Source organism: Tachypleus tridentatus, chromosome 8 (assembly GCF_004210375.1).
Source record: "Tachypleus tridentatus isolate NWPU-2018 chromosome 8, ASM421037v1, whole genome shotgun sequence".
Lineage (NCBI taxonomy): Eukaryota > Metazoa > Arthropoda > Merostomata > Xiphosura > Limulidae > Tachypleus > Tachypleus tridentatus.
In genome coordinates, this window is record NC_134832.1 from 134,618,621 (window position 1) to 134,646,607 (window position 27,987).

Consider the following 27,987-nt stretch of genomic DNA (forward strand, 5'->3'; position numbering starts at 1 on the left):
TTTTCACTTTTGTTTGTTAGCCACACCTCACAGTAGCACAGCGGTATGTATACGGACTCGATATCCGTGGTGGGCAGAGCTTTGTGCCTAATTTGAATCAATCGATCGTTAGCCATGTTACCCCTACTTTAGAAAAACAAGTAATGCAATCATTTCTGCAAAGCTGACAGACAAACAAGAATTATATTTCTTTACATTCAAAATTTTTATTACCACTTTTGTTTTCGATATAAAATTCATATTATTGTCGTTTAAATATAACTTTACAAATATAGCACAACAAGATCTACACATGGGTAAGGTGCAATTCTTTAGCCACGTAAAGAAATAAAAGTATTGTCTATCATCCTACAATTTTACAAAGATATGAAGAATTGAGATATTATATGGGAAATAACGACTCTAATTTAATCGATATGTGAGCATGTAGAGTTAAACTATTAGTGAACGAGAATAAACCTACGATATTTATACGTTATACAGCATGAATATTAGAGCTGAACAATAAAAAAAAATCACATAATTCCACCCCAGTTTTCTGACTGGTACGCTACATAGAGTCTTCTCCGTCTAGCCAATAGGTCCTTCTCTTCTAGGCTGTAGGTCCTCCCCTTCTAGCCAGTAGGTCCTTTTAAGTCCTTTACCCTAACAGAATAAAAAGAACAAAAGTTTATTTATTCTTACATCTTTAACTTGCAGTTGAAGTTCTGTGGAATATGTCCACTTACACGTAAAGAGAAACATATTAACGAAACAACTAAAGAAATAGGCAAGGAATCTTTCAGAAAAGCAAAATATAAATATTTTTCTCATCACATTATCATCTGATAACAAAAAACAGATAAAGCTACTTTTCTCGTTTAAAAGTGAAACTTATGTGTAATATTAATTATTTTTATCTATGAAACTTATGATACAAATGCAATAGATAACTTACTTAACTATTCAACAAAAGATAAAAGTTTTCAATATACTACAAAACAAAATGAAACGCATTCAGCAGTTGAAGAATTCGAGAATAAAGAAAGTCGGTTGAAAATTACCAAATGACCCAACTCGTGTAACAACAATGAAGTTCGCGCAGTAAAAATAATTCTTCTTCCGGTAAACTTACAATAAAACACAGAGGTTCGTTCAATCAGCAAGCCATCAATAAAACACTGAGGTTGATTCAATCAGTAAACCAACAATGAAATACTGAGGTTGATTCAATCAGTAAACCAACAATGAAACATTGAGGTTGTTTCTACCAGTAAACCAACAATGAAACATTTAGCTTGATTCATTCAGTACACCAACAATGAAACATTGAGGTTGTTTCTATCAGTAAACCAACAATGAGACATTGAGATTGTTTCTATCAGTAAACCAACAATGAAACATTTAGGTTGATTCATTCAGTAAACCAACAATGAAACATTGAGATTGTTTCTATCAGTAATACCAACAATGAAACATTGAGGTTGGTTCAATCAGTAAACCAACAATGAAACATTTAGGTTGATTCAATCAGTGAACCATCAATGAAACATTGAGGTTGGTTCAGTCAGTAAATAAACAATGAAACATTTAGATTGATTCAATCAGTGAACCATCAATGAAACATTGAGGTTGGTTCAATCAGTAAACCATCAATGAAACATTTAGGTTGATTCAATCAGTAAACCATCAATGAAACATTTAGGTTGGTTCAATCAGTAAACGATCAATGAAACATTTAGGTTGATTCAATCAGTAAACCATCAATGAAACATTTAGGTTGGTTCAATCAGTAAACGATCAATGACACAGTTAGGTTGGTTCAATCAGCAAACGATCAATGACACAGTTAGGTTGGTTCAATCAGCAAACGATCAATGAAACACTTAGGTTGATTCATTCAATAAATGAAGAATTCACCCAAGTAAATCAACGAACTTTGCACTTTAGAAATATAAATGTGATAAATACATATATAATCGGTGATGTTGATTCACTTAGGTCTGTTTACTATTATAATCAATCCTTAATATATAATGTCAAAATCTTTTTTTCTAAAACGTTCGTGTTTTGACAGCATATTAAATAATTGCTATTAACCCACTCAGTTCATTTCTTTACCTCAAACATTTCCGAGTTTAATACACGGCACGCATCTCGGATAAGTACTCGTCTGAACTTGTTTACTATTATAAACGAAAAAATCAAACATAAAAGTAAATACAATTTCACGACATTGCACTACTATATAACATTTAGGCTATTCGTTCTTTTCAGGCACGATGTTTGCTGATTCGATTTTGGGGTTGTTGATTTTTAACAGTGACAAGAATTGAACAATATACACACGAAGCACGAGCTCATCCGACAATATTTCTACTACATAACAAAAGAACATCAAAATCGTACATTTTATGAATCTTCGTAGATAGATCTCACTAATGTTTAGATTTCATTGAATTAATGTTGAGCTCTTCTCTTAGAACTGCAATATAAACCACATCCACAGTTTCTGAGATGACCGCAGTGGCGTCATTTCCGTCGCAGGTGAATCTGTATGCACATAACTTGATATCTTGTTCCGGGTAAAGCTGTACTATACGTGGAAAATTTATATATCTCGTTCCGGGTAAAGCTGTACTATACGTACAGAATTTATATATCTTGTTCCGGCTAAAACTGTACTGTATTTACAGAATTTACATATATTGTTTCTGTAAAACTGTACTGTATATACAGAATCTATATATATATACTGTTCCGGGTAAAGCTGTACTGTATGTACAGAGCTCGACAACGTGTTCCAGGTAAAGCTGTACTACACCAGCATAACTTGTTATCTTTTTATCGATAAATATATGTGTGTGTGTGTGTGTTTTTTCTTATAGCAAAGCCACATTGAGCTATCTGTTGAGTCCATCGAAGGGAATCGAACCTCTGATTTTAGCGTTGTAAATCCGTAGACTTTCCGCTGTACCAGCAGGGGACTTTGTTGGTAAAGCTGCGTTGTGTGTGTGTAGAACTTGATGTTTAATTCTAGTTATAGTTTACCATGTGTTTACGAAAGTTGTATTTAACATCTCCACTGGTATGTGATTTATTTGTCTTTTACCTCACGGAAAGACAGTCATATATTTTTATTCTAATAAGACGTAAGTTAGAATCACGAATGACGCGCAGCACGTGGACACGAGCGTTTAAATACACACACACACACACACACACACACACACACACACACACACATATATATCAAGTATTTTTTCAGGATTACTGCGTAAGCATAGTTTCTATGTTGTAAATGATATTTTTAATTTTAAAAAATGTTCCTCACTATGAGAGTGGATCGACTCCCCTCGGTAGACACAACAAATATGCAGACGTGGCTTTACTACAATAATTATATTATAAAGATCATTTTTATCTATCACAGTGAGAAACAGAGGAGGAAATATCAAACTTGAAATATAATATAATATAACACTCACATACATATTAATATAATATAACACATACATATTAATATAACACTCATATACATATTAATATAATATAACATTCACATACATATTAATATAATATAACACATACATATTAATATAACATTCACATGCATATTAATATAATATAACATTCACATACATATTAATATAACACTCACATACATATCAATACAACACTCACATACATATTAATATAATATAACACTCATATACATATTAATATAATATAACACTCATATACATATTAATATAATATAATATAATACTAACATACATATTAATATTATATAATATAATACTCACATACATATTAATATAATATAACACTCACATACACATTAATATAATATAATATAGCACTCACATACATATTAATATAATATAATATAACACATACATATTAATATAACACTCACATACATATTAATATAACACGTACATATTAATATAACACGTACATATTAATATAACACTCACATACATATTAATATAATATAATATAACACATACATATTAATATAACACTCACATACATATTAATATTTGCTTTTTTCTTCTTTTCTTTCAATAATTTCATTTACTGATATTACCGTCAAATTATCTTCTGCTTACTTACTCTCAGTGTTTTATATATATTTAATTTACTTTATCTATCTATTTCTAATTTTTTTAGTCTTTATCTATAATTCTAAAGTAAGTAATGGTGTGTATTTAAAGCGACTCACCTTTAATTCAATTTGTCCTCTGTAGGCTAAACGAAAAGTCCCAAAGACTTGTAGCAACTCTTTAGTTTGGTTACTCACGTGAACTTTCATTGCTTAAATAAAAAACAACAACATCCAGTTCCTTAACTGGTTTTGGTTTTTGTTGAAACGGGTAAATGTTCTGATAGAACCAGCGTAAAAATTTTATAAAGGTTAAAATGCGCTATTTAAAAACTATCGAATAGATTCACAGAACTGTTTGAACTATCAGAATACCGTCTATACGATACACATTTAATATATTTAAAAGTTCAAGATTTCTTTTTAGTTTGGTATTTAATTATTTAATAACGAAAATAGTACATTAAAAACACAACAGCCATAACATGTATTATGTCGTGAGTTGTCAAACGTTGTTGTTTTTCCATTTAGTTGTATTTATTCAAAATAGAAGATTTCAAGCCTTAATTACCGCGTAAATCGTATATTGTTAATTTTTACACGCAAATATAAATTTGTCAATGCGTACACGTCAGCGTATTTTTGTAGCTGTAATTTTGCGTTTCTAAATACGTAAACGCGTAGTTACGTGTTCTTTTTTTACGTTTACACAGACGTATATTCATATTTGTTTATATTACATCAAACTTTATTTGTTGTATTATATATTTGTTACGGAGTTACCTTTTTGTTCACCACTGTTTGTTTGTCCACGAGTCAGCTTGGGTGAATACAATTAAAATATAATAAATTATCACAAATACGTTTTGTGTGTGTGTGTGTGTGTGTGTATATATATATATCTGTTTGGTCAAGTTTATGCGTTCTGACACTTACTGTTCTGTTTTTTTCCTTTGTTTTTGAATTTTGCGCATATGCCCTAACCCTCTGTAATTTTGGGCAGCCAGTCAAGACCATACACATCCAACTTTTGTGCTATTCTTTGCCACCTAATCGTGATACTGACCATTATATTATAATGTTACATTGTTGAAAGGGTGAGAAGGTAACAAGAAACCGCGACTCGAATGTCCAAACCACCAGACCTTGCAGGTCCATAGTGTTCTGTATACACACACACACACATGTACAAGTTTGTAAGTTGTAATACATTCCTTTTATGAGTTCTGATTAAATGGTGATATTGGATTAAGATTTGTGTAAAGCTTATGAGTATATTTAACAGGCTAAATTGTTTCTGCGTGTTGCGTTTTAAAAGGCTCGTTTTGTCACACTTTGTTCAATGTTGGCGGTAAAGAGTGCATTATATAAAGACGGTTTTTAATAAGCAGGTAAGCAAGTTTTGGAGACGAATAGAGCGTATTAGAGCCACATTTTGGCATCATATAACGTTATTATATAATGTGATGCTGCCGAAATGTGAGAACTTTAGGGAAGGGTATATCACAGCCCATGCTGATGCAAAGTATTCATGTGATAACAATGTGTTCCGATGTGGCATGCAGACTTTCTAAGTCTGCGATATCCCTTGAAGATAATAAAATTGGAAAAAAAAAGAATGTGGATCAACGTGGTGCACCAGGACCATATAGAAAAGGACGTGTGACAAATCCTCCCCACAAACGTAGTTAGCAAAGCGTATCGTTTTATAACAGCTGTTCACATGATCAAGGCAACAGAACGCAGCGTAACCAAGATGGATATAAAACTGAAAAATGTACAAGTCACGTGCACACAACTCTATTCTGTGACACATCCTTTAACTGTTGCACACCTCAAGCGGCTGTGTGAGTATTCATGCTCTTTCCATCCAAAGATGTATTGGTCAAGTTACCATAGGCAGTGTTCATAGATTTTAGTAACATCGGACTGTTAAAACTGTCCTCTTTATATACATTTGGTGGCTTATTGACATGACAGTCTTTTACAAAGGAAACGAAGCTGCAGGATTATAATTTAATACAGCCGTCAAACAGCACATGACATAATGTGATAAAACGGACTGTAACGAAATGGAGATGTTCTAAAGTCGTTTAAATATAACATATTTGGCCCGGCATGGCCATGTAGGTTAAAGCGTTCGATTAGCAATCTGAGGGTCGCGGGTTCCAATGCCCGTCGCACCAAACATGTTCGCCTTTAAGCTGTGGGGGTGTTATAATGTGATGGCCAATCCAACTATTCGTTGGAAAAAGAGTAGCCCAAGAGTTGGCGGTGTGTGGTGATGACTAGCTGCCTTTCCATTAGTCTCACACCGCTAAATTAGGGACGCCTAGCGCAGATTGCCCTCGTGTAGCTTTGCGCGAAATTAAAAACAAACAAACAATATATAACATATTTAACCACTGTACCACTAAAGCGGAAACAAGCAATCACGTTCGAACGAATTCGTAAGAAAAAATAGCAAAATTCAGTGTCTATAATTTCTCCGTTAGGCATGCTGTTAGAAACAGAGGAATTAACATAAACGTTTTTCCTCGGCCATAAGCAATCACATTTTCAAATCTCGGAATCATTAGTTTAAGTCGTTCTTATTTACTCGGTGCGCCTAAACTAGAATAGAGTTAAGAAACATAAAATACAGTTTCTTGCCTTGTCCACTTGACTCCATTCTGGATGCAGTGTTGACTGTATCACCGAAGAGACAATATCTGGGCATTTTCAACCCGACTACTCCAGCCACACAGGACCCTTAAAAAGGAATATAAAATATAATATACAATAGGAACATGTACAACGTTGGTAAAAATAGGATTAACTGTTAACTCTTGCTATAAAATCTGTACCTACCAATACAGCAACAGAAACAAACAAACAATATATTTTTCTGTTGAATGATTTGTCTGTTTGTTTGTTTTATGAATTTCGCGCAAGGCTACTCGACAGCTATTCTACGCTAGCCGTTCTTAATTTAGTAGTGTAAGACCAGAGGTAAGGCAGCTAGTAATCACTACCTGCCGCCAACTATTGGGCTACTCTTTTACCAATGAATAGTTGGATTGACTGTAACATTATAACGCCCCCACGGCTGAAAAGGCGAGCATGTTTGATATGACGGGGATTCGAACCCGCGACCCTCGGATTACGAGTCGAACGCCTGAACACGCTTGGCCATGCCGGGCCCGGATTACACGTTTCTCAGAATTTCGAATGTTTGTTTACTTACAGTTAAACAATAAGTCGGGTTTTTAGCATTAAAAGCCTTCAAACTTGCAGCTAATCCAAAGGTGGGGGTAAATATAGGATGAACAAAATTTGATAATAATCTTTGTTTTGATTTTGTCGAATTTATTATTATAAAATAATCACTTCACTTCCGCAAGTCATGTATCAATGTATCATGTATCAATTTTCTTTGTAATTCAATAGTTGTTTTTTTTTTATCAGCGGTTAAGTACACACTATAAATAATCAACAAAATTCAAGAAGTATTGGCCCGGCATGGCCAAGTGGGTTAAGGCGTTCGACTCGTAATCCGAGGGTCGCGGGTTCGAATCCCGGTCGCACCAAACATGCTCGCCCTTTCAGCCGTGGGGGCGTTATAATATGACGGTCAATCCCACTATTCGTTGGTAAAAGAGTAGCCCAAGAGTTGGCGGTGGGTGGTGATGACTAGCTGCCTTCCCTCTAGTCTTACACTGCTAAATTAGGGACGGCTAGCGCAGATAGCCCTCGAGTAGCTTTGCGTGAAATTCAAAAATAACAATCAAGAAATACTTGATAAACTAGTAATTGAAAATTCCGACAAGGTCATGCGTCATTCCGGATTCTCAGGACGCAATGATACCCGAAAGCTTATAAAGATAGTTACCTCATTAGCTGTATGTTCTGAACAATTTAATGACGAATGACCTTATTAGCTGTATATTCCAAAATATTTAACGATGAATGACCTTAATAGATGTATATTGTAAACAATTAACGATGGATGACTTTAGTCGATGTATATTCTGAACTGTTTAATACCATTTAAGTGTTTTGTTATAAGTTATGGAATGTTTATCGTGATCGAACATTGGATAACGTATCAAATCTTCTCACCTGAATGAAGCCCTATTCTCAGTTGAAGCCGCTGGTTTGGTCAATGTCGAATTCTAAACTTCTCTATCTCTTTTAGTAATGATAATGACATCCTGGCGACCTGTCGGACATGCTCATTTCCATTTCTAACAGGAAGTCCTGATACCACCATGTAAGCATCTCCAATTGTTTCAACCTGAGATTATTATGTGATAAAAACACAGGGTTAAGGAAGTACAAATGTTGTGTCTTGGTGCGTGTCTAGCACCTCAATGACTTCAAAAACTTGCAACGAATATTCAATTATATCGTTACACCAAATTAATTTGTTCTTAATTAAGCAATTTTTCAAAAGAAGAAAAATATTTAATTTACTCATGCAAAATAAGTTATTTGATACTTGTTTTTAAAAGGACTTTTACAATGATGTATTTCGGAAATGCGTCCGACATGGCCAGGTGGTTAGAATGCTTAATCTGATAGTTGCGGGTTCGAATCCCCTTCGCAACAAACATGCTCGCGCTTTCCACCGTGGGGGCGTTAAAATGTGACGGTCAATCTCACTTGGTAAAAGAGTAGCCCAAGAGTTAACGGTGAGTGGTGATTACTAGCTTCCTTTACTCTAGTCTTACACTGCTAAATTGGGGACGGCTAGCGCAGATAGCCCTCGAGTAGCTTTGCGCGAAGTTCAACAAAACACACAAATATTTTGGAAATGTTCTACGGCATTATCATCTGTGATACAATAGGCCTAGCATGATTTAAACGTATTTCGCGCCAATAGGTATTGTTATAATCTATATTTTGTTGTTGCAATTTAGATATTAGCTAGAGAGCGCACCGCATTAACACCAAGTTAGATCTATAATACTCAGGAATTTTAATAAACGAGAGGCTGTGCAGAACATCCAGAGAGAGAGTAAATTATAAATAGCGAATCAGTGAACCATCGAGAACCATTAGAGAACTCAATTAGTCAATTTATTTTCGTGACAAAATTGAATTTGTGTTTGCAACCGCACTTATTGAATTACGTTGTATAAGTAAGTCAGTTTTACGTTAATCCTAGTATTGTTAGAAAGGTTTGAGCGTCACTTTTAACGTAGACCTGCAAAAATTTACGACAATGTACAGATGTTCAGAAACGTTAAAGGAAGATATAAACTAATTTGTGATTGTTATGTGGGTTGGACATCTAATTATTTCCAAAAGATAATTTAACCTGCCAACTGGAGAACGTTAGAATAATATGAAAACTTTGAGGTTTAGTTCTAAAGTATGAACTTAGAATTTCATAACATTATAAACACTAAAAATTAAATGACAGAATGTTGTAATAAAAGTTGGATTCAATACTGAATTCGATACTCATACATAATTATAGTTAAAAATCTAACAATAATAAAATGCTCAGTTTTTTATTACTTATTCAGTAACAAACAGTAATCTGTTCTTTGTTTAGAATTAAGCACAAAGCTACACAATGGGCTATCTGTGCTCTGTCCACCACGGGTATCGAAACCTGGTTTTTAGTGTGTAAGTCCACAGACATACCACTGTGCAGCAACAGTATTCTGCATCAGAATAAAATAATGTCAAAAGAAAACAACAACTGAGTGGTCTGAAGTTAAACTTATGTTCCACGTTCGTAACATTCATTACCAACAAATGCAAATATTCTATAAGCCCTTACGAATTACCGGAGAGCATTTAAAATTATGAAACTAATTCCAAACCATTACATGTTCTGATTTCTGATGTCACTAATCAGGTAATTTGAAAAAAAACATTGTGATAAGAATGCCATTGTTATCAAATATAGAATGTAAGGCTGCCAAGAAACTTTGAATACAATTTGTGTTTTAGTTTTGAGGAAGTTCTTTCTTATTTTTAACCTTACTTAACATTCTATGTCAAGTGTCTGCAGTGAAAAGAGTACAGTATAAAACGATATGAGATGAATAATTATTTGAGAAAGTGTTTGTTTGTTTGTTTGTTTTTGAATTTCGCGCAAAGCTACTCGAGGGCTATCTGCGCTAGCCGTCCCTAATTTACTAGTGTAAGACTAGAGAGAAGACAGGTAGTCATCACCACCCACCGCCAGCTCTTGGGCTACTCTTTTACCAACGAATAGTGGGATTGATCGTTACATTATAACGCCCCCACGGCTGAAAAGGCGAGCATGTTTGGTGCGGCGGGGATGCGAATCCGCGACCCTCAGATTACGAGTCGCACGCCTTAACCCATCTGACCGTGCCTGGCCTTGAGAAAGTGCATTAAAATGTAAGAATTCTTACCTTGTATACGTCATAATTTCCAATTATCTTGTCAAAGCAGGTGTATAAGTCATTCAGCAAATCAACCACCTAAGTAAAAGTTAAAGGTCCTGTTTTAAGTTTCTTCTCGATGACCACAAAAAATTTGAAAATAACCCTTATAAATTCAAATACATCCTGTATGGACAGGACTCTATAAAAGCATCATACACCCCCTATTCATAATCACAAAAACTGTAATTACTTTAAGAACCGTGTTTCATATGATCACTAACTTTTAAATGTTCTTCTATATTTTCTAATAACTTGTGTATTATTTTGTATTAACGATGTTACTTTTTTAGTATATTAAGAAACAGAAAGAAATTACTAATATCGAACACGTACCGCATTATCCACTCTCTTTACAGAAAATCTGCCTATATATATTATGATTGGTTTGTTTTGAATTTCGCGCAAGGCTACACGAGGGCTATCTGCACTAGCCGTCCCTAATTTAGCAGTGTAAGACTAGAGGGAAGGCAGCTAGTCATCACCACTCACCGCCAGCTCTTGGGCTACTCTTTTACCAATGAGTAAAGGGATTGACCTTCACATTATAACGTCTCCACGGCTGAAAGGGCAAACATATCTGGTGTGACGGGGATTCGAACCCGCGACCTTCAGATTACGAGTCGAGTGCCTTAACAACTTGGCCATACCGGGCCAACGTATTATGAAGCTACACGATGGGCTATCCGCGCTTCGCCCACCACGTGTATCTAAGCCCGGTTTCTTGCGGTAAGAGTCCGCAGACATGCCGTTGTACCACTGGGAGGGGGGCGTAAAGTTTTGTATTACCTTACGTATCTGGTACATTCTATACCAAGTAAACATTTCATCCTTGCATTTTTGCATTTCTTACACAAATGATTTTAAATAAAATGTATTATTTCAGATATAATTTCATTATTTGTAGATTTTTTTCAGTGCACCATCGTAAAAATGCATTTGAAATTAATATGCATACAAATGAACAAATAGTACTTCTCAATATACTCATAATAATTAATTAGGTAACTAAGCCATTGTAAACATCTAGTTTAAAAACAAAGGTTAATCGATAGTTACCTCCATAGGAGAGCTCTCTGCTGACAAAGCTGTGAATCCAACAATGTCACTAAAGTAAATCGTCACACATTCGAAAGTCTCTGGACGCACGTGGTTTCCACTTTTCAGTTGCTCAGCCACATACCTGTTCCATAAATTATTCCCAATCAGATTTCAAATAATTAACTTCTTTCGTTTCAATTTGTATCTTCTTATGGGAATACACTTTACATTGATGTAGTTACTAGGTGCAATAAAGGTTTTGTTTGTTTCTTTTCAATTTCGAGCAAAGCAATAGCTAACTGCGCTGGCCGTCCCTAATTTAGCAATGTAAGACTACAGGGAAGGCAGTTGGTCATTACCACCCACCACCAACTATTGGGCTACTCTTTTACCAACATGTAGTGTGATTGATCGTTACATTATAACGCCCTCACGGAGGAAAGGACGAATATGTTTTGCGTCCCTCAGTTTGTGAGTCGAGCACCCTAACCATCTGGCCATGCCGTGTCAATCTGCCAATAATTTTATATAAACTTTTAACGTTGGTAGAATTTCAGTGAAAACTCCATACCTTACAAGAATTTCATAAAAAACTCTTGTTAAAGTAAAACACTATAAAATATTAATACCTTGGTAGAACTTCGTACAAGAGTTCTTCGCTTTTACGTTTCTCTACTAGAACAGCCTCTGTCTTCTCTTCCACTAGCTGCTCCAGATTGTTGGCATAGTTTTCCATTCGAGAAAGAAGACAGTCCAGGAAGTTGCCCTTAGTTTGATATCTGCGGTAGATACACATCTCGTTACACACTAACTTGAAAAATTACTCAATTACTTGTAAGATTTTCCACAAGTTTCACTAGCACACCATAAACATCTAGTAAGCTATCATGTGCTAAACACGTGATAAATAGACAGATCTTACATGTTCGACTGTTTCAACTGCTGTTTAATAAAAGAGAAGTTAGGCCTAGAAGCCGGGTCTTCCGCCCAAGTATGATGAAGAAGCGACCATAGGCCATTGGGGCAGTCATTAGGAGAAATTCGTGGTCTGTAAGGTGGGTATGTTCCACTGCGAACTCTCTGTAGAATATCTAAAGAAATGCAAAACGAGAAAAGACACTTAAACACCCGTGAAATAAGGATGTTACAAAGGACATTTGTACGGAAATACGTGTATCATAACAGCAAACAAGGAAAACATTTTGAAGCAAATATCTTTCTGATATAATTGACATTCACTATTTGAAAACAGGTATTTTTAAATTTTCTTTGCTTTGTTTTGAATTCGCGCAAAACTACATGAAGGCTATCTGCGCTAGCCGTCCCTAATTTAGCAGTATAAAATTAGAGGGAAGACAGCTAGTCATCACCACCCACCGCCAACTCTTGGGCTACTCTTTTACCAACGAATAGTGGGATTGACCGTAACTTTATAACGCCTCCACGGATAAAAGGGCGAGCATGTTTGGTGGGATGGAAATTCGAACCCGCGACCTTCAGATTACGAGTCGAATGTCTTAACCGTTTTAAATTTGTTTTAGTTATAAATCTAAATAATGTATTGCTGCAAGTTATATTTTAAATGTTTTAATATGTTTATTAACTAGAGGAAGCTGCGAGTCATAATGGCGACGTGAAGATTAAAATGTTTAATAATAGAGGCCCAAAATATTCAGTTTCAAAGATATGACACAAGTAAGACACAACATAATTTTTTATCGTTTACTCGATTTTGCATTATTGTCACTAGATGATTTAAAAGAACCTGTCAACGAAAAATTGAGTAATTTATTATATAATACTGTTTCTGCAATAATCTATTGACTAATCCCTACCTTCTGCTTCCACAAATGCATCTCCAAGTTGCTTGTCTCCGGTACAGTCATACGGTTCTGTACGAGTTATAATTTCTTGTAGTATTATCGCAAAACTATAAACATCGCCTTTTTGCGACCCCTGGGAAATGGGATATTGTTTTCGTAAATGTTCGGGGGCCGTCCAGAGAAGTTGACCTATATTTATAAAATATTTGCTAAAGTAAAAAACTCAATATATTTAATTTGAGTGAGATTCAACTATTTTTATTCTATTATTTCTACATTACTATTTTTAATAATTCGAATTTTTTTAGATCGTTGCTGCTTCAGAATTATCTGGTTTAATCGTGGTTTTCATTGCGTAATGAAAATGTCTCAGATTTTTTATCTTTTTCTTACCGTAATAATTCCTAGGCCTAATTGACCAAATTCATATTAGCATTGTAGTAATATGCATTACACTGAACCATATAAATATTAGTAACTTTGGAGTATCTTATTTATTCAGTGAAATATAGTTAATGAAAATGTTTCGTTTATAATATATTCTTTGTTTCAATACACTGATCATGAGTAATTTCAATTCAATGTGTAACATCAAGTATAATTGTGAACTAACTTCTCCGAAAGAATCATATTTGTCAAAATACTAAACTAATATACCAAGTGATAACTCGCTGTCGTAAGTACTGTTGTGGTCCATATTTTTATTATTTTAATGTTTTATTTATTAGACATCTGTGTAACCTCTAAGCTTCTTGGAGTTTGTATTAAAACTAATACAATATAAAAATGCCAGATTGAGAAAATTATCTAGTTAACCAATTCAGCATTAGTTATTGAATAAGACAGTGAGATTTAGTAAAACTTTGATTCAGTTAATAAGCTAGTCGGAGAGTATCTCAGCGTTTGTTAGGGATCGATTTAAATAATATTTGTCAGTAATTGACCTTATTTGAGAGTTAACTTACATTAGCCTCGAAATTTTTGTTGAAACGTTGCTTGTTAGGCCTACTAGCGAACGAATTTGTAGCTTGTATAAAATGTTACTAAAGAAAAAATTAATTCCTTTTCTTTGTGGACTGGACTTCTAACGATTTTTACTAAATAATCCAAAACTACCCGCCCAGTTAGCTGCAATTAAATCATGAAGTCAGCAAATTATTAAACCTGAAGAAGACATTAGAATACTATATTACCTATATGGTAATTCTAACAAAATCGCTCAAACAGCAATGTATTATTACTAATGAACAACAAAAAAAGCTTACGATTTACTGTTTTTCTTTTACTCTTAACTTAAATGACTCGTGTAGGTAGTGTCAGAGGCAATCATAAAAGTTGATTATTTAGTACCATTACTAAAAGTAAAATTGAATGTACAGAAATTTGGTTCACTCTTTCTACCAGTATATCACAAAAAATGGAAAAGGTTGCTGACATTTTTGTAATATTTGCCTTTTTCTGTGGTTTCTTCATGTTTAAATTTTACCATTGTAATCATTTTCAAAGTGAATTTGGTGAATACGTTTATTAAAATATGTTGAATTAAAGGAGATTTAAACAACAAAATTATCACCTTTTTTCCTATAATATTCTTATTAAATTCATAATTACTCAACCAAATTACTTTTTCCGCATTTTGACTTCTGGCATGGTGAAAAGAAAAACATGTATTCAATATGAACAGGACATTGTGATTTGAATATGACAACCTATTTTGGACACTTTTTACATTAAAATTTTAAATTTTTTAAATCAACTATGATATTACAGTTTCTACAGATTTAATTCGATTCCAGTCTTTAAGGATAATGATGCTTAATGGACGAAGAGACGTGCAACGATACAGAATCTTAACCAACAGATTTAGTCCTGTTCAAATTAGAGAAAATTCTAGACTAAAAGAGATTCTAGTTTAAACTAAATATCACTGTATATGAATTGAAGAACTCTGTGCATCATGTATATGGCACAAATTTGAAATTATTCAGACCAACTAGCAATGTAAGGCTACTAAGAAGTTTAGAAAAAATTTTGATCATCTTAATATAAAAAAGAAACAAATAATAAACCCATAGACTTAGCACTTAGATAACACCTTGAGTAATTCTCGCTAACGTAAAAACAATTAAATCACCATTATTTTAATTGACTGTTTTACTGTAGCGCAGCTTATGTAAGGTATTTGAATCATATTATAAACATATAGAGATATGTTTAAATGATAGATTGCTTTTGGTAATAAATGTTATTCCGAATTACTCTTTTGAAAGTAAGCCTTGAGACACATTTATTCGTATTAACCAAATTTTTATTTCTAAGATTACAGGGATGAAAAAGTATCGTTACCAAGGCACCGTTATAAAAATAAGTCTAAACGCAGAGGTTCACGAATCAGAACAAGTTCCATTTGCTAAGTTCCCATAACAAAAAAACATCTTTTGTGAGGCAAATATTGCAAAACATTAATGGTAGACTCTTTGTTTTATTTTGTGTTAGCGAAGGGATATTTAGCAGTCAGCTGGAATGTCTGTAGATTTTGTAACTGAATTTTATGAAGTGAAACCACAAATACTGGTTCCTTAAACAAAAACAAAACTCATAACAAACCTGTTGTTATCTACACATATTGATTTAGGAATATATTTGATACCAAAATTAAAACTATATCATTGTTTAAACACTGGAGTAAAAAAAACAAGACTAATATAAAAAACCACTAATTACATTATTTTTATATAAACACATTACATCGCTATTTTATTATGTAAAAACATTACTCCGTTATTTTGTTTTATAAACACATTATTCCGTTAGTTTGTTATATAAAAACATTATTCCGTTAGTTTGCTATATAAAACCCAACAATTATGTTATATGAAAACATTATTCCGCTATTTTGTTGTGTAAAATCATTACTCCGTTATTTCGTTATATAAAAACATTTCTCCGTTATTTTGTTATGTAGAAACATTACTCCGTTATTCTGTTATATAAAAACATAACTCAGTATTTTTATCATATAAAACCCAATAATTACGTTATTTTCTATATAAAAACATTATTCCGTTATTTTGTTATATAAAACCAATAATTACGTTATGTTTTATATAAAAACGTTACTTCGACATTACGACATGAGCCTTCCTAATGTAAGATTAAGAGAAACGTGTCACTTTATGGGTAATCAAACACAATCAGATAAGGTGCACTCTTTGGATAACGTATGTATAAGATGAAAATAATTTCTCAGAATAAGTTAAAAATCAGACTTGCGTAGATTAGATACGTCCTCTACTTCAGTTTGAGTCAAGAGTTTTCTTAAGCCAAAGTTGGACAGTTTAACTGCAAACCGACTATCTATAACACAGGTGGATGACCTGAGGTTTCCATGATAAACGATTTGACTCTCGTGCAGAACAAGCATACCCTGTATGATATAACGTAAAAACTATAATACCACAGAATATATATTATTTATTTGAAGAATACAGTTATTTAAATAAAATTTCACTATGCTGTCTTTGTAACGTGATGTTACATGTTATACAATCAATGATGTATTTGTAATGTAGTGTTAAATGTTATACAACAAATCTATATAAGATAGTGTAAGATCTATAGAACGTCATATTAAGTGAAATTACATCATAATAAAAACAATAATAATTTTTAAAACTTTATGTAGTGTTCTATACGGGTTTTCAGTAAGAAGAATAAATTATTTGTTCAAACATTATTACTGTCTTACCTGATCATTATGTATCTTGAAACTATTCACACGTTTCCTTCAACAGTTAACCCACTCCTCACACCAGTAATACAGTCACTGCGTACATTGGAACTAGTTACATATGCTTTGTACAACAGCAACCGTACTCCTAATCACGATAATGTATTTATTTTTACTGGTTTAAAATTATCTTTATCGATTTCTCCAACACCATAAATAAAAAACGTCATATTTTAGCCTTTATTTCTATGTTAGTATCTGCTATTCTAGATATAATACATTGAACTCCTACGAATTCTTGTATTTCAATGCAAAAAACAATGTTTGTTTTTAGAAAGTGTTTAAACGAATACCTCTACAATGTCAGTGCTAATGGAAAATTTTAGGGTCCAGTCCATGTTTATGGATTTGTTAAGTAGCATTTCCTGGAGAGAGATGGAAAAAAGAAAAGAAAAATAATGGTTTTTGCTGTTGTTTATTTTACAAGAAAAATTTAGTGAAACAAACATATAAATGCATAACAGTATACTTCTGAGCACGTAAATTCCTGAACCATTAGATAATTCATTAAATTTTAGTCATATAAAAGAATTACAGCTATAGTGAGGTAATGTAAGCGAAGCTACTTTTAATTTAAAGTTCATCCACAGACACACGTATATATATACACACACACACACCTGTAAACTTCCTCTAGGGCACAGTTCAGTAAGTATGGCCACGTAAGGAGAACAAAGTGAAAGCCCGATGAAACGGACTAAGTTTTCATGCGTAGTATCTCTTCGCTGAAAGTAAAGAGGATTTTACTTTTGTCACTTTAACACGGTTTATGTCGTAAAATAACCAAAATGCATTTCTTTTGTCAGAGTTAAAACAACCATAAAGAAACAAAAAGTGAAAACTCAATGATTTTTTGTTTGTTATTAAGTACAAATTTGAGTGGTTAATTTGTAGCCTCCAATAAACATCCTCTAGAACGAACACAAACTGAACTTTTTCAGTCGTAAAAATGCTCTCAAAAATAATGAGGAATTAATGCATATCATCAATGTATTCTTCACTTATTTTGTAATTCTATTATGCTAAATTTCTGACATGATTTACCTGTTTTAATTCCATGAGCACTTCTCGGGTCAACTTGAAATCCTGGGCTTGAAGCCTCTTAACCACAACTTTCTGACCCTTAATTAAAATCAGTTGAATACACAATAATATTGTGAAGTCTTACAATGATTAATTTAACTAGCAGAAAATCAACCACTTTAAATGTAACTTATTTTATATCAATAAATTTCAATTTTTTTTTTGGTTTTCTTTTTATCAGATATTCACACAAAGCTACATAAGATTATCTGCTCGAGCCGTGGATCATTTTGAACTGGCAAGCTGAAGAGAACTGTGTGAGAACTTCTACCAGAAGAACTGTGAAAATTCTGCAAAAATAGTTACAATCAATAATCAGTATTATTGCTTTTGAGGAACCAACAAACTACAACAGCCTCTGTGACCACTGTCGTAGACCATCAATTGGGTACTCTCCCTACTGGCGGCGTTTTTGGTCCTTAGTTCAAGAACACTTGACGAAGTTTGGCTTTCTTAGAGAAATTATCAAACACCGAAGTAGAAGTGTCATAAATAAAACTTCTTATACCGTGCCTAATCAAACGCATCCACCGACAGCTCTAAGGATACCCTAATGGAATAGGGAGATTTAACTGTCATTTTATAATGTACTCATTTCCCCAAAATGCGGAGAACGAACCATGAACCCTCAGATTTATAACCCGATATATTAATCACTAAGCCAATCTGGCTTTGAAAAATGAACAAAATATCTATTGTTAGCCAGTGAATAACACCCACCACCAACTCTTAGTCCATTCTAATCGAATAGTGGGATTTGACTGTCACTTTTATAATGCATCCACAACCACAAAGTTCGAACTGTGAAACCTCATATTTGTAGTTATACCTACTAGCAAGTAAGACTAATCAGATTTTCATAAAATGAACAAAATATTTATTGATTTTTTTAAAATATATTTCTAACTATTTTGAATTCCCACAGACAGATGTAGTTAAGTAACGCCAGTGTTCTTTTGTTACTTTCCAATCAATTGGGTGAAGGAACACTCTCTGACGATTTTCAAGAAGATATTTGAAAATCCACTTCTGTTTGTTGTCATATCATCGAATAAATCCAAGTGATTAATAAATTAAAACTGTCAATATTATTTTAACACAACGCATGTGTTGCGGTAGAATCAGGTATCTTAGAATCTATTTAACTCTCATGTTATCAAATTGTTTTCATACCAATTCACTACTATTGGTATTGGCTTATCTGGGACCTTAAATACTCAGATCAAAGGTCCATTTAAAGAAACGGTAGAGAGCAGCATAAGAAGCAGGAAAGAGATATGAATTTTTAATTGTTATTATCTATTTTCTTTACATATGAGCATTACAAATATAGTAGTGAAAGAATGTGAAATGGAAATATTAATGTATAAGTTTATATAAGCTGTATAGCATATAAACAAAACAACCACTAAATCATTACGTTTTGTGAGTGAACCTGGTATGATATATAACTTATGATTTCGTTTAGAATTATGCTGTTGGACACTTTCCATTGTTTTGCATTCAGAGACATCTAAGAATATAATACTAAAAACAGCAAAAAACAACAACAAAAAAACTGTTAACATCTATTCCCAATTTTGTTTCTTTTATTTGTATCTGGATAGATAAAAACTGGTGTAATTAAATAAAATGGTGAAAAACATGTGTAACTGCCTGCGTTTTTGCGAATTGTTAGCTACTCCCTTCAGTTACGTATTTAGGTAAGGGCTAGAGGGGGCTTAGCCCCAGGGCCCATGGTCTTTATGGGAGTCCATTGATAATTTTATTTTATGTAAAATTACATAGGATGTAGATCCCACAAAATTCATTGGCTTTTGGGCACACACAACCTTAAATCTGCCACTGACTCCCCCTGGTGGGGTATACATTTTGAGTAACTCGTAAAACGTGTTGAAGTTCTACACACTATATAGAATTGTTATATTTCACTCAATTTATATTATTGTTTGTTTGTTTTTGCCTCCAACCCCGCTAGTACAACGGTAATTCTACGGATTTACAACGCTGAAATCAGGGGGTCGATTCCCCTCTGTAGGTTCGGCAGATAGCCAAATGTGGCTTTGCTATAAGAAAACACACATACACACTTATTTGCTTTTTTAATTTCGCGCAAAGCTACACGAGGGCTATCTACACCATTAGAATGACATTCTATCCCAGTATTCGGTTCAAAGCCGGATAAACATCTTATGGCAGAGGATCCTACTCACTGGCTATTTTTATTATGGTAGGTAACTCATAATTAGAGAAGCTACACCTGAGGCTTAGACCGTCTCTGGGCTGATAGTAAGCTATGTGTAGCAACAGTGCAACTAAGGTTAAACGTAGCAAATTTATATAATTACAGATCACAAATAACAACTAAGTTCAACTTTGGACAAGGAATTTGACACATAACTGTTTTGCGCAATAGTCATTACATAAAGACAGGGTTAAATAAAATCACACACTCGAACACATCGATATAAGTTCAGGCCCAAATTTTTTACTACACTGTAACAACTAATTGTTTAGAATATCCGTTTCATTGCAAGAAATAAACGTCTATCAATTGCATTATTTCTTTAACATGTTAAGATATGAATTTTTTATCATAAGTAATTAAGAATGATAACATTATATAAGCTCCGTTTTCTTTAATAAGTGGGTTTTGAGAAAGGTATTTTCAGGAAGACTATAGAGTATTGTTAAATATGTACCTTACCTAAACGTGCAGTGGTACGTAATTCAGTATTCTCTGTTTTTCAGAGTGAGCATAATTAGCTGTTTTGAAAGTGTTTTTTACCTTGTATAATGCAAGATTAGTGTCAGCTTTCTCTGTTATTGCAGCCAAGGTTGATTTAGTTTTGTTCTGTAATATAAGCAAAAGAAACGAATATATTTAGTATAAACTTAAACTTTTCATAAATAACTCAGCTTGGAAATAATTATTCGCTTAAATTAACATTATTTTAAAACACAGTTTAATAAAAACAGTGAAAATTCCATGAAAGTAAGTGTATAAAAAACATTCAGAAACTAATTTTAATCCACAATACAATTTGCATACCTTGTCACTTAGGTTAGAAGCTAGGCCTAAAAGGCATAAAAATATAATCTGAATTTCAAAATTACAAACAAGACCATTCTTTACAACTAACTATTTCTTTTTTTGCACATGTCACTTCGGCATCGATAACTTACGGGCTATCGTTTTTTCGAACATTTATTATAAGACAGCTGATTATTCATTGTTTGTCTCCAGCTGGCTTGCAGTTTGCTTTGTTTTGAATTTCGCGCAAAGCTACACGAGGGCTATCTGCGCTAGTCGTCCCTAATTTAGTAGTGTGAGACTAGAGGAAAGGCAGCTAGTCATCATCACCCACCGCCAACTCTTGGGCTACTCTTTTACCAACAAATAGTAGGATTAACCGTCACATTATAACGCTGAAAGGGCGAGCATGTTTGGCGCGACGGGGATTCCAACCCGCGACCCTCAGATTACGAGTTGAATGCCTTAACCACCTGGCCATGTTGAAACAATTGCGTTAGTATCTACATTGATGTTGTTTATTGGAAGATTATTTTTCGTTTTTAGTTATATTTAATTAGATGAACTGGATCGATAAGCATTGGTTGTATTAGGTGTTTTACGAATGCACCTACGTTTTCCATTTCGAAGCTTTGTATTTCAAAAGTTCTTTCTTCACTTGACAGCAAAAACACGATATAAGAATATGTTGATTCTACATGAGGAGTTTACACATATCATAAGCAATAGAGAAAAACCCGATAATTTCTTGTCAGTCATTTGATAAACAGTTTCTTTTTAAGTAAAATAGGGAATAAACACAACTTTTTTTGGAATGAACTTATTTAACAGGGAATTAGCCTGGTTTATAACGGTGAAGTTTCTTTGCTTCAGGTTTAGTAGTAACTTTAACAGGGTTTTAATGTCTCATGCTAAAATAAATAATATGATCACATAAATAAAACTAATTGGACGGGCTATTCGAATCTTTAATTTCTAAATCGTTGTTCTTGGTCATAGTATTTTTAGTTTCTTCCTAAATTCGCTTTATTATAAAATTGAGTAATTTTGAATACAAAAATCAACAAATTGCGTGACAAACACAGTCGATCTAAGGTCGCTTTGAAGGGTATGTATTGGATTTACATTTTAACGTAGTTTGGCGTTCAAAGAAAGTTTGATGTTACAGACAGTTGATAAATTTTGATAATGCTATTTAACAGCCCTTTCTGATCGTAATGATATTTTCAAATCGAGGATTTAGAATTTCTAAAACGGCGATATCCCTTAATTCCATCAGAAAATAAAGGAATAAGGATCAACTTGGTGCACCTAGACTATCCAGAAAAAGATATGCAATAAGGCGTACTGTAGCTGTGGTAAGTAAGGTACAGCATTTGTGATATGTGAGAATCCACGAACACAAAAATCAATAAGAAAAGTCGTCCAAGGTTTTCAGGAAACAGTACAGAACATTACAAAGAAGGACTTTTGTCAGTAAACGTAATGAAAGTCAAGTGTACACAGGTTGCTTCCACGACATATCTAGGAAAGAATGTGAACACTCGACACATCGCATGCATATTTATTAACTGTGATATTTTCTACTGGTCAATGGGCAAAAATAAATTATAAAATAGTTCATGACATGTTACAAGACTGTTTCGACGGAATTCGTAACCACGGCTGAATATTGCGCCAGGAATAAGTTAGGAACAAAGAGGATGGATGAAAAGGTCAAAGGTAAATGTATTTGCTAAAAGACAAATAATATGGACTCTTTGTACCAAAAAGAAATTATGGCTCTGTATAGAAACGAGGGCAATAATGTATGGGCTTACTAGAATAAGGTTTCCTCTCATGTCTCCCGTTCAACCATCGCATACTTTAAGCAAAAAATCATATTATTCCATACAAAAACGTATAGGTAAAAGTCATCGGTTGCATTGTTTATGGTTTTCTGTGCAATCGGAGTGTTCAAACGAGTGTTAGGAAACCGATTCCATCGTACACTAAATAGAATATGGAACGCAACAGGGAGGAATGGTATGTGTTGAGCATGACAATTTTACGACGAATAATTTTGCAACACTGCACAATTACTATCACGATGCACAGTCGTAAAACTGGGCGTGAATAAATAAAGTGTAACGATTTATTAAAGATCCAAATTTGCATTAAAGTATTATATAACGTTACCACACAGACTTCTGTCCACGGAGTTTTGTGCCAAGCAAGCAAAATGTCTCTGTGGAATGTCTTTTTTATTTGTTTTCACATTCTACAAATTGTAGTGCTTGACCTTGGTTTGTTGTCTTTATTTAAGTTCTTGTATTTTTTGTCGAATCTTTATTTTATTTAGTTTTTTTATCAAGTTATTGATAACAATAACCATTCACTATCTGTGATACTTTAATAGTGAAAATTATAAAGTTCGTCTGCAACATTTTTCTGGTAAAGATTACCGGATTTTACGCAATATTTCCGTTTCTCTTTGGCAAACTTTTAGTAGCTTTCTTTTGTTCTTTTGTCCTTCAATGTCAGAAACTATCGGAAAGTGTGATATGTTAGTGTGGTATACGTTTTCAGTGATTGTAACGGCTGTAACTCTTATGTTTAAGACTAAAGGTTAGTTTAGTTTGTCTTTCGCAATTAAGTTGATGGCATTGATTTCGTTAATATCAAAAAACAAACAGCATATAGCATGTAGAACATTATTAATTAATTTCAAAGTACCGGAATGCCCAAAAGAGTCACTACAAAATTTGTCCTAATTTAGGTGGAAAAGATATACAATTCAACGCTTATGTTTGAAAATATTATCTCAGTAAAAAGCCTGTTAATTTATGTTGCAATTAAGTTTGACTGAACTAAAGGATGTTAAAAAACTTGGAACCTCTTACTAACATCCTAAAAATTAATTCTATTAACTTATTTGCGTTGATTCTAAATATAATAGATTTTCATGTTTATATCCTGGATAATTTAAAGCATATGCATCAGATAATTTCTTAGCTTAGTTCGTACCTCATCGACAGATGTCATGGCTGAGATCGAATAAAGACTTCCAGTTGAGTTTAGTGTTCTCTGCGTGAAGACTATGTCTTCCCACTTGACCTTCCACCATTGGCTTAGTAGCTCGGACTCCAGTTTTAGACGTCTGCATCGATAAAAGAAAACAACTGTAGTTTACATGTTTTACGTGTAATTTGGCTTAAATTTAAGTTGGTTGTACACATGAAGAACCCTCATTTTACAATATTAGGTGTAATTCATATTTAAACTATCCGTTTTGATGGCAAGCCAACAGTTTACACATTTTAGGCGTAATTCGTATTAAAGTTTCAACTGTCTGTTATTATAGAGAAACCCACAATTTACACGTCTTATGTGTAATTCGTATTTGAGATCTCGTCTGTATGAATAAAAATTTACATTTATGTCTTCTATGTAACTACTCTAAGTAACATTTGTTTTGGATATTTAAATAAAAATATCAAATATCTGTTTAGGGAAAATACCTAAAAAAGAATTTAAAACATTTATATATGTAACAAAATCGCTCTCTGAGTTCAGTTTAGCTTATATACTAACCCTTCCTGGTATGGCTATATTTAACACAACTTTATCATTATTAGGCTGAATACAAAGTTTATAAGGTAGAAAATAGACTCAAAGTTTTTAAGCTCTTTTTATCCCTTATAATCTTGTGTAGTCGGTTTTTAAATTATTTTGTTTGTTTGTTTGTTTTTTAATTTCGCGCAGAGCTACACGATGGCTATCTGAGCTTGTTTGTTTGTTTTGGAATTTCGCACAAAGCTACTCGAGGGCTATCTGTGCTAGCCGTCCCTAATTTAGCAGTGTAAAACTAGAGGGAAGGCAGCTAGTTATCGCCATTCACTACCAACTGTAAAGCTATTGTTTTACCAACGAATAGTAAAATTGATCTACACATTATAATGCCTCCACGGCTGAAAGGGCGAGCATGTTTGGTGTGGCGGGGATTCGAACTTCCGACCCTTAGATTACGAGCCGAGCGCACTAGCCACCTGGCCATGCCGGGCCTTTCAAAGTGGGACGAATATGAGTATGTTCAGACACAAATATTTAAATAGCCCAACATACCCACGTGGTTAGGGCGATCGGCTTGTAATCTGAGGGCGCAGGTTCGAATCCTGCCCCACCAAACATGCTCGCCCTTTGAACTATAGGAGTTTTATAAGTGACGATCAATCCCACATTTCGTTGGTAAAAGTATAGCCCAAGAGTTGGCGGTGGGTAATGATGGCTAGCTATCATTCTTCTACTCTTACACTGTTAAATAAGGGACGGCTAGCGCAGACAGCCATCGTGTAGTTTTGCGCAAAATTCAATAACAAACAAACAAACACTTCGAATACTTACCGAAATACTAGAAAAGCAAGTGTCATTCCAACAAAAATTAGGCAGGCTGTGACGAGGCTTACTATACCACCCAATGAATATTTCTCTGAAACACACAAGTGATATCGAAATTTATAAGATTTACAAAGACCTGAAAGTATCGATTTCAAATTACCAAACTTAAAGACTCCCAGTATTATACAAACAACCAAACAGCAAAAAAAAGTGAAATAGTAATTTCCAATTTGAAATTATTTCTCATCTTAATATATTTAATAATTTTTCTAATAGACAGGTAAAGTTTGTTTGTTCTATGGTGAGGTTCCAGGTTGTCAACCAGTGGCTACTATTACATCACAGAGATAGAACTAGAACTACACGATGAAATATATAAACACACATAGAAGTTATAAGGTGAAAGTAACTTGCGTCAAATACTGTAGTATATATTATAATACGATATTAAAGTTTTAGTGGCACATCTGGATGTCTGCTGACTTACAATGCTAGAAACCGGGTATCGATATCTGTGATGGGCAGAGCACAGATAGCACTTTGTGTAACTTTGTGCTCAATTACAAACAAACAATCATTTTCCTGGCAATTATTAGCACAACTATTTTAATGAGCTTTGTGTGTTTGTTTATTTGTAATTAAGTGCAAAGTCACAAAATGGGCTATGTGTGTTGTGCTTACCATAGTTATCAGATTTACAGTTGAGTTATTGAGAGGTTTATAATTCGTAAATAAAAACTTTTCCTAAGGGTTGAGAAGCCTCTTCAATGTCACAGCGGTAATTACGAAAACTTAGAATACTAAAACCCGGGTTTTAATACCCGAAGTGGACAAAGAACGAAGAACCAATTGCTAAGTTTTATGCTTAACTGCAAACAAACAAAGTGATAACTGCTAATCTTGCTGCAACCTGCATATTTTTTATCTGTTGTTGTATTTTTTCTTCTTTTCGTTCCTCCAGTGTAAGATTCAGGTTTTCGATACCCGTGATGAGTAGAAAATTTGTGGTTTTGCTCAGCTTCAAAGAAAAAATCTCTCTTCTATACTTGTGAAACTATTCTTTTATTTACTGTCTTGACTATTGAAATTAAGCCTCCGGCTAGTACAGCGGTATGTCTATGGATCTACAACGCTAAAATCAGGGATTCGATTCCCCTTGGTGGGCTTAGCAGATAGCCCGATGTGGCTTTGCTATAAGAAAAAAACACACTAAAATTAACTGAATATTTAATCGCAAATAGGTTCACGCTGTTGTATTACGTTTGCACTTAATTACAAAAAGTCAAACAATTGTTTCATTTAAAATCTAAGACATTGTGTAGTTGCGATTTTATTTTTCGAAACGTCTTACAAATTTTAAAAACTACCTTTTTTGTAGCATTTTGGTTCGTCTCCGAGAAATCCACACCAGGGTACATCTGGTGGTGGGCTTGTGCGACCACCTGGCCAGTGGATTTTAGCGCCATCTAGCAACTGGAACTTTTCATTGAAACCGAAGTAAATAGCGACAGGCTGTCAAAGTAAATACAACTTGTAATCAAGAAAAAACAATACTTCTGACCAAATACTTTCAAATAGTTCTTGATGACGAGAAACCCACTTGAAAAAAAAAATGTATCTCGGAACGACTGGTATGGGTATTAACACTTTTACTGATAAGGAGAGAACAACGTTTCGACCTTCCTAAGTCATCTTAAGGTTAAGAAAGATAGAGTATTTGGATGTGACCGTTGAGGGACATATGTCGTAGGGACGAGAGTATAAACGGGTACCTGCAACGTCCCCTACAATCCGGTACCCGTTTATACTTAAAAACAACAAAAAGTATTCGTTTAGAAAACTTGATTTAATCAACTCACTTCAAAGCTCTTGTTCTTCTTTCATTCCTTTCCTTATATTCAAAGAGCTTTCTCTTTATGTACCCAATGCTCTTAATCACGTATAAATTCGAATGTATATTTGAAATAATTGTACCCAATGTACTCTTTATGTACCCAATGCTCTTACTCACGTTTCAATTCGTATGTATATTTGAAATAATTGTACCCAATGTACTCTTTATGTACCCAATGCTCTTACTCACGTTTCAATTCGAATGTATATTTGAAATAATTGTACCCAATGTACTCTTTATGTACCCAATGCTCTTACTCACGTTTCAATTGAATGTATATTTGAAATAATTGTACCCAATGTACTCTTTATGTACCCAATGCTCTTACTCACGTTTCAATTCGAATGTATATTTGAAATAATTGTACCCAATGTACTCTTTATGTACCCAATGTACTCTTTATGTACCCAATGCTCTTACTCACGTTTCAATTCGTATGTATATTTGAAAT

The 27,987-nt window shown here is 33.7% G+C and overlaps 1 pseudogene; it reads right to left on the bottom strand.

Annotated features, from left to right (window-relative positions):
• Positions 1-570: 570 nt before the first annotated feature.
• The window catches only part of LOC143224017 (atrial natriuretic peptide receptor 1-like), a 36,565-nt pseudogene continuing 9,148 nt past the window's right edge, over positions 571-27,987 (bottom strand).